The sequence below is a fragment of the Mya arenaria genome, chromosome 10 (genome assembly GCF_026914265.1).
Source record: "Mya arenaria isolate MELC-2E11 chromosome 10, ASM2691426v1".
Classification (NCBI taxonomy): domain Eukaryota; kingdom Metazoa; phylum Mollusca; class Bivalvia; order Myida; family Myidae; genus Mya; species Mya arenaria.
This window is the reverse complement of record NC_069131.1, coordinates 14560261-14573674: the sequence shown is the minus strand read 5'-3', so window position 1 is coordinate 14573674 and position 13414 is coordinate 14560261.

Here is a 13414-nt window from a genome sequence, read left to right as displayed (position 1 = left end):
TTAGAATTTCCACGTTAGAGGCCACATAGAATTTCCACGTTAGAGGCCACTTAGAATTTCCACGTTAGAGGCCACTTAGAATTTCCACGTTAGAGGCCACTTAGAATTTCCACGTTAGAGGCCACATAGAATCCCCACGTTAGAGGCCGCATAGAATCCCCACGTTAGAGGCCACATAGAATCCCCACGTTAGAGGCCGCATGGAATCCCCACGTTAGAGGCCGCATAGAATTTCCACGTTACAGGCCGCATACAATTCCCACGTTTGAGGCTGCATACAATTCCAACGTTAGAGGCCAAGAAAATTTCAACGTAAGAGGCCACATAGAATGCCCAAGTAAGAGGCAACATAGAATATACATGTTGAAGACCACATAGACTTCCCACGTAAGATACTGCATAGACTTCTTACGTTAGAGGCTGCATTCAATTTCAACGTTAGAGGCCGCATTTGATTCCACGTTAGAGGCGCATAGAATTTCCACGTTAGAGATCACATAGAGTTATATTCTCAATTTCAGCAGTATCATGTTTCACTTTGACATATAGTATACCTGTTCGTTAAAAATATTCGAAAAAGTTGCAATATGAAAATAATTATTTTACCATTATCAATCATTTATGTTTGCTTGTTTTTTTTTTATGGGACCCGGCTTCCCTGACTTATGCGTCCGCAACACCACCTAAAATGACCCGAAATCTGCCAGCAGCAGACCACCACCAACACCACCACCAACACCATCACAGCCACCACCAAAAGCACCACCAAAAGCATCACTAAACGCATCAACAATATCATCATCATCATCATCATCATCATCATCATCATCATCATCATCACCACCACCACCACCACCACCACCACCACCACCACCACCACCACCACCATCGTCGTCGTCGTCGTCGTCGTCGTCGTCGTCGTCGTCATCATCATCATCATCATCATCATCATCATCATCATCATCATCATCATCATCATCATCATCGTCATCATTATCATCACAATCAGCGCCTCCAGCACATACTACCATATGATCATCATCAGTACCAGCACCACCATCAGCAAAAGCAACAATTTCGGTCAGCATAATTCCTAACCTTATCATCATCATCATCATCATCATCATCATCATCATCATCATAATCACCATCATCATCGTCATCGTCATCATTATCATCACCATCATCATCACCACCATCATCATCATCATCATCATCATCTTCGTCGTCGTTGTCGTCATCATCGTTGTCATCATCATCATCATCATCATCATCATCATCATCATCATCATCATCATCATCATCATCATTATCAACTTCATTTTCATAGTCATCAGTAGTAGCAGCAGCAGCAGCAGCAGCATTAACAACAACAACAATGACAACACAGCTCATGACCAGCATAATTACTTTCACGATATTCTTCGTCATCACCATTGTCAAGCAACTGTAAACTTTAAAGTAATACTCAAAACCTACAATATTGAAATATTACCACTAGTAGCAGTGATGGAAGGAAAAGTCATTAATATTGCTGTAATAAAAGAAGTTGTAATATTATTCTACAATCTCAGTAAAACGGATTTTAACAATGTATATATGCTGACAAGTACCTTTGAATCAGTGGTTTCGCCGGCCCGTGGTTATTGTCGAATAAGTATTTTGGAGATCAGAGAAGACGTTTATCATGTAAGCTTTGATTTCTACATATTGTCATTACATTTGACCTAGTGTTTTTGTCAATCCATTTAAATATACAAGTTCATGTCTCAAAACCAAAGGTACGATACGACTTCTATATTTAACATTGAAGTACATTCTGTTTGTATATCAATAAGGGTAACCAAATACATATATATACCCCCGCAAAATAACTGGCATTTATTGGTTTATTCTGGGAAAAGGCTTCAAAACAACAGATTTATGGAAAACGATACCTGCATTACTGATAAAATAGGAAATAAAGATTTACTATGACTTCATAATATACTTTATGCCAACATACAGGTTTCTCAGTTAAAATACAAAAAAAATCAATTCAAAAGAGTTCTCAGTATACATGACATGCATACAGGCGGTATACACAAACGATATCTAAACAAATATTTAACTAACGGTAAATGATAACAAAAAAAAAATCAATTGTTGATGATAATTTAATTTTTTTAATAACTCTTTAATCACTGCGAAATTTACTCTTTGTGTAATTTCAGCCTTTGGCTTTTTATGAACAATGACCTAAGCACGTCAGTTGTGAATGAGAGCACCACCAAAATAGGTCCATCGATAAGAATCATCATACAGATGTCCGCCCGAGGCCCCACTGGAGCATTGTACCCAGACGGTTTCCCCGGCATCAAGCTGAACAATCACCTGACTACTAGAACAGGAAGAATAGTCCATGTCACGCTGTTCACTTGCAATCAGGACTGAGCATTCCTTCACTAACTGGAGATAAGCATTTTTGTTTGTAGCCGTACATGTGTGCATGAAGAACAAGTAGAGTCACCGTACTGGAGCGGTGAACTTGCCCGTGGTGGAGCTGTAGCCGTTGCCGTGATTGGTTTCCAATGCCTTGTACATGATCATCTCACCTGTTGACAGGGTGCTGGTCTGTGGGGAGCGGGCGTGGAAATACACCTGTGGAGAAGCGATTTGGTCTGAAAAAAGATTTGTTATATATTTATAAATATAAATCAAGTTTTGTGTGAGTGGGTAGTATTATTGTTAACTTGGCTTTATTGTAACAAAATGATAAAAGTGCGAGATTATTTATAAAACGATAGAAGTAAGCGTTTATAAAACGATAGAAGTAAGCGTTTATAAAACGATAGAAGTAAGCGTTTGATAACAATAATGATTATTTTCATTTTGTAGATCAGATATATAAAAACAGTTCGTATTAAAGTAAGCACTAAACAGCTTATGTGATATACTCATTTGAATATAATTATATCTATATAATTCTATTTTAAATAACGTTACTACAATTTTCGGCAAAATAGATTTCCATTCCCTGTCAAATTTCAAACAATCAGTTAAGTCGATCTTTAAAATATATTTTTTATGAAGTTTAATTATTGTAACAACCATTTTGTTTAAATTTAAAGGGTCCTGCATTAGTTTGAAAAATATATTTGAAAGCTAAATGCAAGTTCTAAGCTATTGATGCTAATGTATCCATAATACTTTAACAGCAAACCGTATATATCGATTTGAGATAATTCCCTAAAGGGAAAAGTCCTCCTTTTCGGGTGATATAACTAAGTTTTAAATGGAACAATGGAAGCGCATTTGAGTCATATTTGTCCAAACTGCACCATAGTTTGATTTAGGGTAGAATCGTGTTTTTAACGTCAATAAGAAAACGAATCCTGAACAAAACAGCTTATCTGAATTAAAATCATTCATATAGAACTGTAAATATAACAATGTTTCTATTCGGAAATGAGTTGTAAGTGTAAACAATAAGACTTCATATTTAAAAGATTGTAGGATTTCCACTATAATACGTCCTTATTGTTTTTAAACGAGTGTATAAAAACATGAAAAATTTGAATTTGTCGAATCAACGAACCATAGCTCTAACAATATTTTAGTTGGAGTTATGTAACTTGTCACAAAACAGCACATTGCAACAGTTATTACGCTTACGTAGTTGGTAAAGGACTTGGATACGGAGGCACCTAAAAACTCTGTGAAATTACTTTAAAATGGTTTTGATAGATTTTGAGATTTTCAAACTGTTCAATAAAGACATATTATGGAAATTAGCCCCGCACAAGGATACCATGTTTTTTTTACAATCAACATAGTTTCAAGGAGTTTGACAAAATTTCACCATTGGAGCATTTTTGTGAAATCATTCTAAAATCCCACCATGGGATTTTGAGGACAATATTTTTAAAACTTTATCGATACAGACATTTAGTGAAAAGGTGACCCACCCCCTGGTGGCTACTTTTTTCGAATCAACATTGAGAAAAGGAATTTGATAAAAAGTCACGCGAAAAAATATCTGAGAAATTATGTTGAAATCAGGCCAGCAGCTTCTAATAAGACTATTTTCAAAGCTTTTTCCTTTCGGTTTCCATGGCAGCCAGAGTTCTGCATGAAACCATTTTTATTAAAGAAAACAAGATGACCATCTATGGAACAGTCCTGTGAAGGTTGGTTGAAATTGTCCCAGTGGTTTAGGATAAGTTAATTTGAAGGAAAATGTTGACGACGGATGGACGGACGGACGACGCCAGACGACGTTAAATCAACATATCACTCAGGTGAGCCAAAAACTGGGACATTGAGTGTATATCCGAGCTTATTATGTTTTAGTTCAATACACAAAACTTGACCAAAAAAACATAGAGCTCGAGATGACACAATGCATTGCGCTCTTAGGGCACAAAACTTCATGTTTAAAGACAGACAAAAGGACCGTCAATCAAACAGGGTAATGACCTGTAGTTGTAAACAATGAAGTTTCATAGTAAACAAATTGTAGGGTTTCTTTATGGACAGCCTTCATGTGTTCTTGATAAAAAGCCTGCTATGTTATGCTGCAAAATAGAAAAAAAATATGGAAAAGACAGATATTATACCAATGTGATGTTCATTATAAAAGGCTGACTCATTGGAACAAAAGCAGTTGGAAAGTCTTTGGACAGGTCTAAACATCGATATCTGTAGTTCGGACCAGTTTGTGTTCTATGTCTTTGGCGTTTGCCCAGTGCCAATAAACCGGGTTTATGTTTAAACTTTTTGCTACTTGGCTTGTTTCTGTAGCTTTTCGCATAAATATTGATGGTAAGTCATCACCCTGTCATCGTCGAAAAAGCCCCAAAAAAAACACATTTTTTTAACATTGGATGCTATTTCTACGTGCGTAAGTGGTCTCTAACCTCTAGCGATTATATTTGAATCGGTTTATCTAGCTTGACATTAAGAAAGAAAGGATCGGTAAAATAGATTCCTGTCAGATGACTGCCTCATTTCTGCGCCATTTTCAAACAATCAATATAACTTGAAATTACTACAACTGTGTTAATTGATATATATTCGTTATTAGAAAATCATGACAATTTTACATAATTAAACATTTTTAAATATTAAGACTGATCAAACAAATCCGGGTCCTTTTTTAATAATAATGATAATAATAATAATAATAATAATAATAATAATAATAATAATAATAATAATAATAATAATAATAATAATAATTATAATAATTATAATATTTTTATTTATTATATTTGAGATTAATAAGTATGATAATAATTATTTTGTTAAAAGGGTCACCTAAGTAATATTTCTTTGAAAATGTTTTGAAATCTGGCCAACGGTTTCTGAAGTGAAGATTCTCAATGCTTTCAAAAACGAGTTAGTCTGAGCTAATTATGTTGAAGTTCACAACACAAAACTTGACCATTATTGTAAACATTTCATATTGCTCAAGTTCACACAAGGTATTGAAGATGATTGCGCTCTTAAGGCGCAAAACTTAAAGTAAATCATTTCGGGCTTAGTCAGAAAGGGAAAAAATATATATAAATAGTTCAGCAATTTTATAGGGATTGTTCTTATTTAAATTATATTGAGTACGCCCTCCATGGTATGTGAGCATTATTACAAAACGTTGGAAGTGTAATTTCCTGTCTTAATAATTAACGTATGCCTAAAATGACTTGTTATGATCAAAGCGGAGCGATATTGTTTTCAAGAATATCAATCCGCACTTATTTCTTTCTAAGTTTATACGAATATTTATGCAAAAAGCTACAGAAACAGGCTCAGTAGCAAAAAGTTTAAACATAAACCGGGCAAACGCCAACGACATAGAACACAAAATCACAAACAAGAAACACAGAAGAACAGCACAAAACTCCACAAACAACACAGTGCATACATACTATATATATATAAAATATAGGTATGTTTATCAAGAATTGTTAGGTACCGCCTTGGAACGGTGACAAAACACTCGGAGTCAGCAAAAAAACGTTTTCGCCAGAAACGTTTTTAAAGATAACATGAATAGGCAAAATCTTCATAAAAAATCAAAGGACTGAAAGCTTAGTTATGAAAGGATGCTATATTCAACCTTATATTTTGTTTCAGGTATTCATCTTCAAAAACTAGAAGGCAAGTGCTCTTCGAAATATTGCCTTTATATCCACGGTTTAAATAAAATCCAAGTAATTCATTAAGTCTATCTGCCCAACTACCTGCTGGAAACATTTTAATATTACGAGTTTTCTTTAAATCATCACCATAAAAATCGGGATGAGCAATACTATAGCAATCAGCAATTTAAGAGTACTATTGTACTTTGTACATATTCTCGCAAATCTTATCAACTGTGCAATAAAAACACCATATCATGGTGAACTAGGAACATCACCATCTAAAGAAGGGTAATTAATTATTTAATAGTTAAAATCATCACGTTTATCATAAAGATTGATACTCAATATATCTTCCTTTATTTCGAGTTGCAAATCTAAATAGGATGATTTTAAAACGGATGTATTAGATTTATTCAGTTGCAATTGTGAAGGGTATATCGAATGAATGTTCTCTGTAAACACAGGATTATCTAAACTTAGAATATCATCAATATATCTAAAAGTGCTATTGATTTAATCAACAAGAGCTAGATCTCCAGACTTAGATAATTTTAACATATATTCACTTTCATAGCTGTATAAAAAGAGGTCTGCAAGTAAAAGTGCATAATTGACACCCATTGGAATTCTAATTGTTTGCTTGTATAAACATTTACCGAATTTTAGAAAAGAATTATTGAGTACAAAATTTCAAACTTCAATGACATCTGTGCATGTCCAATAGATATATTTATCAGGGCGATCATTAGTAAAAATAGCTGTTTTAACATTAACTGCCATGTAAGTATATATATGTTCTTTATTTCCTCTTGAAGAGATACATACATAACTATAATAAAGAGAACAAAAATACATGCACATACATAGCAAAGCAATTGATATAATAAAGACAAAACATGATTAACTAATGATTAAATGCACACATATGATATAAGAAAAAAAAAACATATAATAAATTAATACAATTTAACAGATGCAATCATATGATGTATAAGGTAATATAATGAAATGTTCAATCATAAAAAATGTGATTCTTTATGACGTTATCAATATTTGTTAATTTGTTGTTGATGATTTACATATATATATATATTATACATTATTATAACGACAAAATGACTTTATGTATTGACAATATACATAGTTTCAGGCTATCAATATTTATACGAATGCTTTAATCAATTACAAGTGTTATTACATCTTTATAGCTTTGCATAAGCTTATAATTGAAAATGCAATTTTATTACACATAAACATTTAAAAACATAGCTAATTGCGATACGTAGAAAGTGTTTATGAACCTTCTTGCTAGAAAATGCATGATGTCTTTTTCCTAACAAATATTGTAACTTTGTTTCATCATCACAATTAGTCAAACACATGGATACATCATTGATAAACTCATTTGAAATAATATCATAGAATCGTATTCTTATGTCTGATGATAAATGGCAGTAAAATACAACATGATTTACAATATTGTCAACTACAACACCACACGCATGGCATAATATCGGCCCCCTATTATCATACGGGTTTGGTGATATCCAGAGTTTGCTCACTTCCAGTGCATGTCGGCGTGACCGGAAGTCTGATGCGCATGTCCATATTATCGCTGGTTCAATACTTGTATGCAAACATCTGAATCTTGTAAAAGAAACATCGTTTTGTAATCTCTGTTTCCATTTATTCAAATGGTGTTGAAACACTGCTTTTTTACAAGTGATCTTCCAAGCTGATTTCGTAGGATATTGTCCTGTGTATGAATATCTTGTAATAACTGGAAGCAGATTGTACTTTGATAGTATGTTAATTATATCCGGTATGTATCCCCGTTGAGTGATTTTATTTGTTCGACATGCATACATGGCTAGCCGCAGGTTGAAGATTTGCTTGGAGAGTACATGCACTGGCATATTACAAAGACATTCAAGAAACGTTAGTTTTTTAATATCTATTTGACTTTCTATTGACTTCATACCGAGCATCGCCAAGCATATATCAGTACGAGTTCGTATAGGAAATCGCTGTATTAGTTTTGCAGCCATTCGTATAAAGCGTTCTAGTTGCAGATAGTTTGTCTTCGATAAGTTGTTCCACAGTTCTGCCCCAAAAAGGAGTTTTGATACACATATTTTTGACACTAATTCTGCTGACGTAAGTGGGTTAATTAAACAGGTTCCGACGTTCAGCGACCCTCGCAAAAGTTTTTTCGATAAGAGGAGTCAATTTGTTTGTAACTAAAGATTGTGGAATAGATGTAAAGAGCGTTGAAAAGTCATAGGTATTAAGCACTGAGACCTTAACCGTCTATTTTCAAAATCATTAACTAAATCTAAAGAATTATTGATGGACCAAAAGAGATTAATTTCAGAATTCTCATAAACTTTACTACAGTTTTTTTTTCACATGAAACTTTATAGCAGATAAGCAGGATGTTAGTAAAATTGAAACTTGTTTAGTAGAACAAGAAAAGGAATTAACAATAAATCCTGATTTATACGGATTTTTATGCATTTTAGGGAAACAAGTGTATTCTATGAATGTTTTTATGATCATCATTCAAAAGAACTTGAAATTTAGCATTATAATCAATATGATTTCTAATAACACTTTCTTCATCGAGTTGGCTAGAAATGTAAGTTCTAGAAGATTATAACTCTTCGATAATAGTATTTACATAATATAAACGTCAAACTATGATTACATTATTAGCTGCTTTATCAGCTGGTACAAATATAAGTTTTTTTTATGTAGGGATTTGATATCCATGATCAACTTTGGAGTTATCGAAATAGACTTTGGTGGAAGGGCCAACAGATTATTGTTGAAAAACTCTATTTTCTTATCTATTAGGTACAATATTTTATTCATCCACGGCAATAAGGCTTTTGGTTCGACCCCTTCTCTTTTGCACCAGCTTTTACTATAATTGGATAAAGTGTCTGTCAATTCTTATTTACACTTATGGAAATTAATTTCAGATGCAATACGGTATTTAGGACCTTTATTTAGCAGTTTTCTAAGAAGATTATTTTTAATAAAAGAAAAATCTCCTGTAACAATATGTCCAACAGGGTCGTAGCGGTACATATAGTCAATACAATCTCAAGAAGAAGGTGTATTTGCGGAAATATCATCTTCTTATACTACTTTATTATAATTAAATATGAAATTCTAAAAGGCTTTTTATATTTGTGACATATCATTGGCATTTCTTTATTCTTGAAGTATTTTGGAATATATTTTTCTACATTTATATTCTTAAATAAATTATTTAGATTAAGAAGATATTTACACTTGTTGCTAAAAAAAGCTTAATGCGATATATTTTGCTAGTATAAACATTCTCAATACTGGGATGAAGTTAATGTTAAGTATATCCATTAACGATACAAGCGCATTCATACTTCGGATCTGTTCTTAAAATAATATTATCAGCTTTCCTATCAAGTGACCGTTAAAAGTTACTGAAAGGGAACAAAAAGTAGAAAGAAGTCGATGTTTGCCATTTTGTAACAAGACACTATTACACTGCTCCATATTAATTGTTCTACGTTGTTTTCTTTTAATGTTTCCATTAATTATCTTGCCATGTGATCTTGGCTTTCTATCTTTAAATAATGCAAAAAAATATCAATATTATTACATTTCGAAATATTACCTACATTAAATATATAATCATTAAGTCCAAGCGAATATGGAGTTTGCAAGCGTTTAATCCAGCTCTGCGATGCATCTTGCTTTAAATTTATAAGAATTACTTTCCTTATCTGTAAATATAAGGAGTTCTACTGGATGAATGGTTAATCTATCTAAACTATGTCCCATCTTGTAAAAATGTTGATATAGAAAAGTTAAGGAGTTATTATTCGTTTTGATTTTATAAACATGTTCACGTAATCGGGCTTTCAATGGCCTCCCTGTCTGTCCTACATACTGTATTCCACAAGTACCCACATTTCAAGCTGGAACATAAATAATATAAGATGATTTTCAAGAGACGTTTTCCTTAAGTAAACAATTAAACGTGCTTTTATTTATGGACGAGGTAATATTAGAGCTATTTCGAAGAAAAGAATAGGAAAAACATTTCCAAGAATTGCACGAAGAAAGTTTAGGAAACAAGCCCCATCGTAACTTTCGCACTATTGGTAATTCTAATGGAGAGACTACCACTCTTAAATTATTTGAGAAAAGTTTAATATTTGAATCTGTGTTATAGCTTACTTGACAAGTATTAGCTAGATGTAAATTCAATCTACGAATATTTACTACATGTGACTTTTTAAACAGTTCAGGGAAATGATGTTGATTCAAAGTTAAAGAAGCCTGCTTCCTAGTTAAAGGTTTTTGGTTTATATTGTTAGGTACTGTATTCATAATTATTTGTGAGTATAGCCACCTCGTTTATAGAAACGTTGCAGAACATTGCCAGAAAGCTATATTAGGAACTACCTAAAATCAACGTAACAAATTTGAGTTTAGGATCCTGGCATATTAAATGCGGTCTAAAAACTCATGAGTGATTAATAATTTAGTAATATAAATTGTGTGAATGAAATCAAGACTGAGTGATTAGAAAAATGTACTACAACCTTTGTATAAAAAAGGTCTTCAACATGGCTAAGATTATGTAAACTAAAAACTACCGATCACAGTCTCTGTAAAACTGAAAATTATGACAACATTAAATGTAAGTTAGAATGTGTTAAACCTAAAACATAAACTAACCTTTTATATCATTGAAGGCGGCAATAGCTTGATATAACGTATTGTTAGAATCGACTTCAATCTTCTGCAGTGTGCTGGACTGGTTTCTCTTCGCTTCGTCCATAAGCGAAGCCAGTTTACGATCTGCTTGCTCGAAAAAACGTTTTTTCTAATCCTTGATATTGTTCAAAGTGTGCTCCACCTTTTCACCCAAATTTTTAAAAGCGAACTCCATGCAGATCATTCTCTCGAGCATCTTTTCCTCATAGTCGTATTTAGAGCACGCTGGACACGATGGCTTGGAGGCCACGGTCACGCCGACCAGTAACAACAGCTGAAGTAGTCCAGTCATTCTCTAACGATTATTCCGTGGATATTAATTTTAGTCGACAGGTAAGCTAATTGTTTACGAATGAGTGAAATATATTTAAGTGCAGCTTCAGGATAATGAATGAATACCGTATTTCCTCAGATCTCATAGAAGTTAAAATGCTGCAAGATAAAGAGATGACACGTAACGAATCAAAGGGTAATTAGTATTGCGTGTTAATGGGGGGGGGTAGTATTTGAGAGGAGTTGATGTTTGTCGAAACATATTCCACGAGTCGTTACCTGAGTGAATTCAAAATCTGCAAAATTCCACAAAAGTCCAATACAACATTTCAAATCAAAAACGGGCTGTACTAAAATAAATTTATTTTAAATGACGCTCTGTTTTCTTTTCTGACGTCATTTGAACATTTCACAATGTCACTGGTTATTACGTGACGTCAACAGATTGGAACTCGGACGTATTACACTGGAGTGGAATAAGGACAACTGTATTTTGCGATATGCATTGCTTGCGGTTTTATGATACATTATAAAGCACGATAACGGGTACCAATAATAAAAACTGATAATTCATCTCGTTAACTGGATCATCAAAACTTTAAGTCTTTTTTAGTTTGAATATATCATTATTTTTGGGCTTTGGATGAAATGTTAAAAATATCTCGTTATTCGTACATTTCCAAACACGTGGTTCGTATTGTATCCACTGAACAGTTAAGGCAATAGCCGACAATCATTTCACGTAATACTATGTGGTTTTTGAATATTATTACTGATATGTTGTTTTAATCTATTTTTTTAGTTTAAAACCATGTTAAATTTCGCAAGTGCATCGTTGGTTTAAGTTATTAACGACGCAATGTTTTATGTATATGTGAACTGTAAATTTTAAACCGGGCTGCAGTCTAACAATTTCAGATTTACTTTAAGCAATACTACGGTAGTTTCAATGTGCTTGGAGTTTTTTTACTAGAAACTGTATAAATATTCCCTCCCCAAGATAAAACGATTATTTCATTTTAATGGCTTGTTATGTTGATCCAACCAGATATATTATAGCCGCGACAAGCAGAAAGGGTAATATTATTATAAAGTCTTTAATTCAATCGGTTTCAATATATACTATTACATATTTGGCAACCTATGAGATATGTTACACTAAAAATGAATTGTATTAACTTAAACATAACCTTTACCTTCATTACACAGATTATATAAGGGGACAGCAGTAAAGTTGCCAGTAACACTTAATAAAGAAGTCATTTTGTGTGTGAAATTACGTCGTATTTACTTTAAGACCCTTTTTTGCTGGTCGCTGTTCAATGTGGCATTTGCAGATGAGCAGCGGGTTATCGTTTATCCTGCACGGAAAACCTAGCAAAAAGAAGGTTTAATTGGTATTTAACTGATATACAAGTGATAAAGAACCTCTGTTCAGCGCCAACTTGTGTGTTATACCTTCCAAACGCACCTGCCGTTGCAATAATGATGTTTTAAAGTGCTGATTTGTCCGGTTTTTACGTCGAGGAACTGTCATCTACAATGTTTTTGCTGATAGCGGTGCCAAACATAAACCAAGAGAGTTTTCGCATTGGGTATATCCAACAAAAACTGTGATAATGTTTTGAACAAAAAAAAACTTGACGATTTAATTAAAAAAGATAGTGAAACCAGTCTCGTGATTGTCATTTGACCACATAGTCTTAACAGAGCTATGTCGATGCGTGTTTGTCCGTTTGTTTCTCCCATTTAGTGTCGTTTTGGCTTTTACCTTGTGCCTTTTAACAGAGTTAAACATTGATGTTTTGAGTACAGGACTTGTCCCTGTAGTTTTCATTGTATAATTAGCATTGTTAACGTAAACTTGGTATGTTCCAGTCCTTGTTGTTTTATGCCATATTTATTTCAATAAAACATTTTCGAGATAAAAACAAACATAATCAAAATATATACTTTTGTAATAAAAATTGAAAAAGACAAATGATACTTGAAAACAACTAAGTAATCTCGAGCTTTGCCATCCTTGTACACCAAGCAGTTTCAAACGAGCTTGGCCCATGTAATTTCAGATTTAAGGCTTACAGTGAATTCACCGTGGTGTTATAGACTTGTCAGTATATAATGTATTTGAGCAAACTCTATTTCAGACGTAAAGCTAAAATCGACGTAAATAAGATCTTTGAAGGGAGCCAAACCTTTATATCTGTGATTTCTAATATGTGGGCAAAGAAAGTGGTTGGAAC